This window comes from Panthera onca, chromosome F2, assembly GCF_046562875.1.
Source record: "Panthera onca isolate mPanOnc1 chromosome F2, mPanOnc1 haplotype 2, whole genome shotgun sequence".
NCBI lineage: Eukaryota > Metazoa > Chordata > Mammalia > Carnivora > Felidae > Panthera > Panthera onca.
The window spans coordinates 47,006,878-47,013,448 of NC_138356.1; the positions used below are offsets into that span (position 1 = coordinate 47,006,878).

General features: G+C 38.8%; 1 pseudogene; it reads right to left on the bottom strand.

The window, feature by feature from the left end:
* Positions 1–280: 280 nt before the first annotated feature.
* Positions 281–1,270, bottom strand: LOC132664659 (small ribosomal subunit protein uS10 pseudogene; annotated as a pseudogene).
* Between the last annotated feature and the right edge of the window lie 5,301 nt (positions 1,271–6,571).

Here is a 6,571-nt window from a genome sequence, read left to right on the forward strand (position 1 = left end):
GAGGGTGGAGCCATTGGCTTGAAGAAAATCCTTGAAGGAACCGTTTAAATAAATGCTGCCTCACTGATGTTCCTGGTGGCACAGAGGACCATTGTGCTTGGAAAAACAAGACATATATACCCCAACTTTGAAGTGCAACGCATTTCAGAAGATCGGACTCCAAAGGAGACATTTGGGAGAACAGTTTAACCTATTTATTTCTCTTATATTTTCCTTCTGTGCTAGGCACAATTGATGTGATAAAATCTATTAAGCCTCTTTCTTAGTAACTCATAATCAACTAATTCAAAAAGCTAATTTCAGCATCAGCAATAGTGACTTCAACCTGCATTCCTGGCTCTATACTGATGGAAGTAATCTGCTGAACAATTTTGGAAGAAATAGCCAAGTCCATGGTCACTTGTGGATTCCCATCTGGAAATCATCCCAAGTCCGAGACCCTGCAGCATGAGGAATTTTTCTCGTAGTGATCCTAAGAGTCTTGGTGGAAGACTAAGTCCTTTCACTTGGAGGTTCGTTTCCTTTATGCCTCCAAACAAGTCTGCTGACACTTCTGCAGGGGGCTTTCTGTTGAGGCTGGTTAGTGAGACTCTAATTCCATGAATCCCCCTCTCTGGCTCCATGGGTGTCTTTCTGGTGTCCTTAAAAACCTCCTGAAGCCAAGACTACACTGTACGTTAACGAACTTGAGAATTAAAAAAATAAAAACAAAACAAACAAACAACAACAACAACAAAACCCCCAAAAGCCTGTTCCTGGGTAAGAGCTAACAGCTGTAAGTCGGGAGCTGCAACAACCCCCCTACATCTGCCTCAAAGAGCTATTAAAGTTCAAAAGTTCTTTCAATGATTATAAAATAAAAGTGCGAGGTGATCTGAAAGCACTGTGTCCTAGTTCTATTGATGGCATTCCCTCCACACTTCTCAGTGGTTCTAAGTCCTGGTGCATCTTGTAATCAATGGCATCTCAGATTAGATGAAATAGGCTAGTTTCAGCTTTGAAGAGGTAGAGGTCAGAGAGCCAGTGAGAGAAGTACATGAGGTCATTTGGCCATTGTTGCATATTTATCACATTGAACTCAGTCTGTAGGAGACTGACTATATCAATGGATCTAATGATTTTCCTAGCTTTCCACATTTTGTATTATGCCCTTAAGCAGGGTGTTCCTCATTGTACTTACCTTTGTAGCCAGAATGTAGGATTTTACCAGGATCCTTATTAAATTTCCTCTTGCTGGCTCTGGCCTGTTATTCCCATCTGCCAAGATCATTCTAGATCATGATTCTCTCATTTACAGCATTAGCTATCTTCTCTCTAGCTTTCTGACATCTGTAAATTTGATAAGCACAACTTCTATCCTTTATCCAAGTCATTAATAAAAATGTTGAGCAAGTCTGGTACAATTTTGTAGATTCATGGCAGGCATTAGTGATTCCCTCAGGTTGGCGTGAATATACAGATCAACTCTTTCTGTACAGGCATTTTACCCAGTTGTAAGTCCACCCTTCTGAAATATAGTGCAATTGTTAGGTGCCCAAGCTTTGATCTCAGAGTAGACCCCTTAAACCCTAGTTACGTGATCCTGAGAAAATTACCTGATAAATCTCTGCTTAGTTTCCTTATGTGTAATTTTTTTTTTTTTTTTTTTTTACTTTATAGGGATGGGTTGAGTATTAAATGAATTAATAGTCACAAAATGCTTAGCACAGTTCCTGACATATAGTGGGCTCTCAAAAAATGATAATGATTCTATCAATTTTCTCAGATTTCTCAGTCTTGCTCAATGCATATCATGAGACACTTTGCCAAATGCCTAGGAAAAACTCAATATAAACTAACTTCATCATTCCACTGTTTTAGCAGACTCAGAAAGAAAGAAGAAAGAAAGAAAAAGAAAAGAAAAAAGAAAAAGGAAACAGACCAGTTTAGTATGTGTAGTTTTTTTTATAATTTATAACTTGACTATTTTCAACAAGGGATTGATGCAGTTAAAAATAAAAGGCCACATATAGATTCATTTGTAGTGACTCCTGGTGACTCTTAATAATCAACACTGCATTTTTAAGTGCTTACAAACACTGTTAATAACACTGTTATTTCCAAAGTTTTGCTGCGAATCCATATAAAACTGACAATTCTGTATTTTCTTAAATCCCTCTTTTTGCCGCCTAATGGCAACCAGTATTTGCCTATCTCCAAGTTTCTAGTGATTCTGCCATTCTCTAGGACTGCTTAAAGATTGATGTTGATGTTTGTATGATCACATCTGCAAGTTATTTTATTATCCTAGATGAATTCCGTCAGATTTACAGAATTAAACCCATTTGAGGCAGCTGGTACTCTCTTATCATCTCCTCATTTATCTTGGACGTCATTTCCTTATAACTGCTGTCGTTCTGTCCATAAGAGTAGTGGTTTAAATCTTTAGAGCATAATCACAATGGCTTGGAGGAAGCAGAGTCTATTAGAAATGCATATTCACAGGCTGTTCCCAGAGATTTAGGCTTAGTACCTCTAAGGTGGGATCAGGGAATAAACATTTTAACAAACATTCTGATGCACCACCTTGTAGAAACACCTTACATAGTGAAAAATTATGGGAAGTTATTCGGTAATTATGATTTTTCTTGTAATGGTCTTATACAATGTTCTTACGTTCTTATATATGTTAGTGTTACATATCTCTCCCAAGAAGTGATGGTAGTATTTTTTTTTTTCTTAAGAGAGGGTAGGGGTGGAAGAAGAGGGAGAGAGAGAATCTTAAGCAGACTCCAGGTTCAGCACAGAGCTTGACACATAGCTCAGTCTCACCACCGTGACATCATGGCCTGAGCCTAAATCAAGAGTTGGACGCTTAACCAACTGAGCCACCCAGGTGCCTGAATTGATCATAGTCTTATCTCGTTGGTGGTTTTAATCTAAATATGGCTTGTAAAAAGCCTTTTGTTTAGCATTTCTCATAAACCTCATATTATCCTGGATTTTGATCTTCCTGAACTGCTCATCAAGCAGGTGTCTTTTAAAAATTATTCTCTTGTGAATGAATAAAGAAGATGTGGTATGTGTGGATGTGTATATACACACAATGGAATATTACTCAGCCATAAAAAGGAATGAGGTCCTGCCATTTGTGACAACATGGATGAACCTAGAAGGTATTATGTCAAGTGCCAGAGAAAGACAACTCCCATATGATTTCACCTATATATGGAATCTAAAAAGCAAAACAAAATGAACAGACAAAAAATTAAATACAGGGAACAAACTGTTGGTTGTCAGAGGGGAGGTGGATAGGGGGATGGGCAAAATAGATGAAGGGATTAAGAGCTACAAGCTTCCAGTTATCAAACAAATAAATCATGGAGGTAAAAAGTACAGCATAGGGAATACAGTCAATATACTGTAATAATATTGTATGGTTACAGATGGTGACTACCCTTCTTGTGTTGAGCACTGAGTAATATACGGAATCCTTGAGTCAATATGTCATACACCTGAAACTAATATATCACTGTGTGTTAGTTATACTTCAATAAAAAATTAAAAATAATAAAGTTAATTGTTCTCGGTTATGGGCCATACCTGTCATTGTTAGTATGTGTACTTTAACAGCTTGAGCTCTTTGGGGTACTCTCTGTGCAGTCCAACCTTGACTCCTTCACATGCTCACAGGGCATAGCCTTGTGACATTCGGCCAGTATTCAGTAATAATGAGAGGAAGGCTATGGACAATACAGAGAAGACTGTATGGGCTACTTATTAGAATGCTTATTGGAAGACTTCCCAGAAACTGGCAATATCCTGGTGGTCTACCATTTGGAAGTGACTGAGGTAAGAAGGGGTACATCCAGACCAAAACTGAGACCATCCAGGCTTCTGAAACTGCTGACATCTGACCTTGCTTTAGACCTCTCCCTTGATGCCCCCATCTCACTTCTTCCTCTCTCCCCGCTGGTACAGTTTCATTATTGGCTATTTCCCACTGTATTTTCATTGTTTGTTCATGTGTCTGCCATTTATTACAGCTTTGTAAAGTCAGAAACCATGTCTCCTTTATTGAAAACAGAAGACAATAGAAAACAAATAAAGAACCTGCACCTTACATTCAATGAATATTTGATGAACTAAGCCAAGGATAACAAATATTTGACAGGCATGTTTCAGCCTCTGTCCTGTGTTGGAACAGACATTGATAATGGATCTTAGAGCTCTTTCCTCTTGGGCCTGGAAGCAGTTTCAATGTTCTTTAAAACATGGTTTTCCATGGGAATGCAAGCTGGTGCAGCCACTCTGGAAAACAGTATGGAGGTTCCTCAAAAAACTAAAAATAGAACTACCCTATGACCCAGCAATTACACTATTAGGTATTTATCCAAGGGATACAGGTGTGCTATTTCAAAAGGGCACATGCATCCCCATGTTTATAGCAGCACTATCAACAATAGCCAAAGGATGGAAAGAGCCCAAATGTCCATCGATGGATGAATGGAGAAAGAAGGTGTGGTATATATATACAATGGAGTATTACTCGGCAATCAAAAAAAATGAAATCTTGCCATTTGCAACTACATGGATAGAACTGGAAGGTATTATGCTAAGCGAAATTAGTCAGTCAGAGAAAGACAAATATCATATGATTTCACTCATATGAGTACTTTAAGAGACAAAACAGATTAACATAAGGGAAGGGAAATGAAAATAATATAAAAACAGGGAGGGGACAAAACATAAGAGACTCATAAATATGGAGAACAAACAGAGGGTTAATGGAGGGGTGGTGGGAGGGGGGATGGGCTAAATGGGGAAGGGGCATTAAGGAATCTACTCCTGAAATCACTGTTGTACTATATGCTGACTTGAATGTAAATTAAAAACAAAATTAAAAACAAAACAAAAACAAAAACATGGTTTTCCAGGGGCACCTGGGTGGCTCAGTTTGTTAAGTGGCTGACTCTTTTATTTTGGTTCAGGTCGTGATCTCACAGTTTGTGAGATCAAGCCCCAAGCACCATCAGTGCAGAGCCTGCTTGGGATTCTCTCTCTCCTTTCTCTGTCCCTTCCCTACTCACACACACACACATTCTCTCTCTCAAAATAAATAAATAAACTTAAAAACACACACACACATGGTCTCCCATCAAATTGACCAAAATTGGCTTGCAAAATGAAACTTTTGGCCAATTCTAAACAAAGTACAAGTCCTTTCTACCGCAGTTCAGTTGTTAACTGCCTTTGTGAAATAAAAAAAGAAAACTCACAAATATAAATCAAGTACATCAGGGCGCCTGGGTGGCTCAGTTGGTTAAGCGGCCAACTTCGGCTCAGGTCATGATCTCACGGTCCGTGAGTTCGAGCCCCGCGTCGGGCTCTGTGCTGACAGCTCAGAGCCTGGAGCCTGTTTCAGATTCTGTGTCTCCCTCTCTCTGACCCTCCCCCGTTCATGCTCTGTCTCTCTCTGTCTCAAAAATAAATAAACGTTAAAAAAAAATTAAATAAATAAATAAATAAATAAATAAATAAATAAATAAATCAAGTACTTCAAAAGTCAAGAAGGTATAATAAATACTCAGGGAAAATACAGGGAATAACATTGGAAGGATATGAAGTAGCCAGCATCTCGCAAAAAGCTGAGTTTTCCAGCTTCTGAGACCTTAGAATGATACCAATGATACAATAATGAAAATGATACTAAACTCAGGCTCTCATCTCATGGGATCAGCAAAGGCTGAAACCTTTTAAGTAACGATTCTAATACACCACGGAAACAGGGATTTCAGTAGGATCCAAAATCAATGTGTAAGTTGAGAGCCCTGCCTTCAATATCAGGAGGCAAGGGCAGCATTATTTGTGCTAAAAGGGAGGTAAACAAAAGCAAGACCATCTGGGAGAATTTTCTTTCCTTTGACTCCCTTCACTTCCCCTTCCTTATGCACCTTTTGAACCCTGATGATTTTTTTAATGTTTATTTATTTATTTTTGAGAGAGCTGGAGAATGAGTGGGAAGGGGCAGAGAGAGAGGGAGGCAGAGAATCCCAAGCAGGCTCTGAGCTGTCAACACAGAGTCCGATGCAGGGCTCGCACTCACGAGGATCAGCAGGATCAGCACCGGGAACATGGATGTTTGTTCACAACGCTGTGAAGAGGTTCAATGAGCCTCCCACGAGCTGTTGTTGAATGTTGGGCTAAATGTCTCCATTGTTCCTTTTCTTGACCTTTGGGACACATTTTATAGTCCTATCTACTCTCGACTCATGGAGCCATCAGATGCCATTCCTGGCTTTTATAAAGAGCCCACCTTTCAAAATGCATGTTTTCTTTCAAGTTATTGCTTCTAAGAGTTTATGGGCTAGAAATCCAGAGAATGAGGTTTCTTTGAATTGTGTAGGAAATAAGAGTTAATCAACACTGAATGAGGCCTTAAGGACTTTCTGATGAATAAATTGAACTATGTAGTCATTTTATATTTACTCTTGGATTCTTGGGTGGCTGTTTGCTGGAAAAGTAACTTCTGGATAAAATGTTGCAATTTTTAAATAATTTAGTAGTGAAAATTTAATTTTTTGGGGGGAAA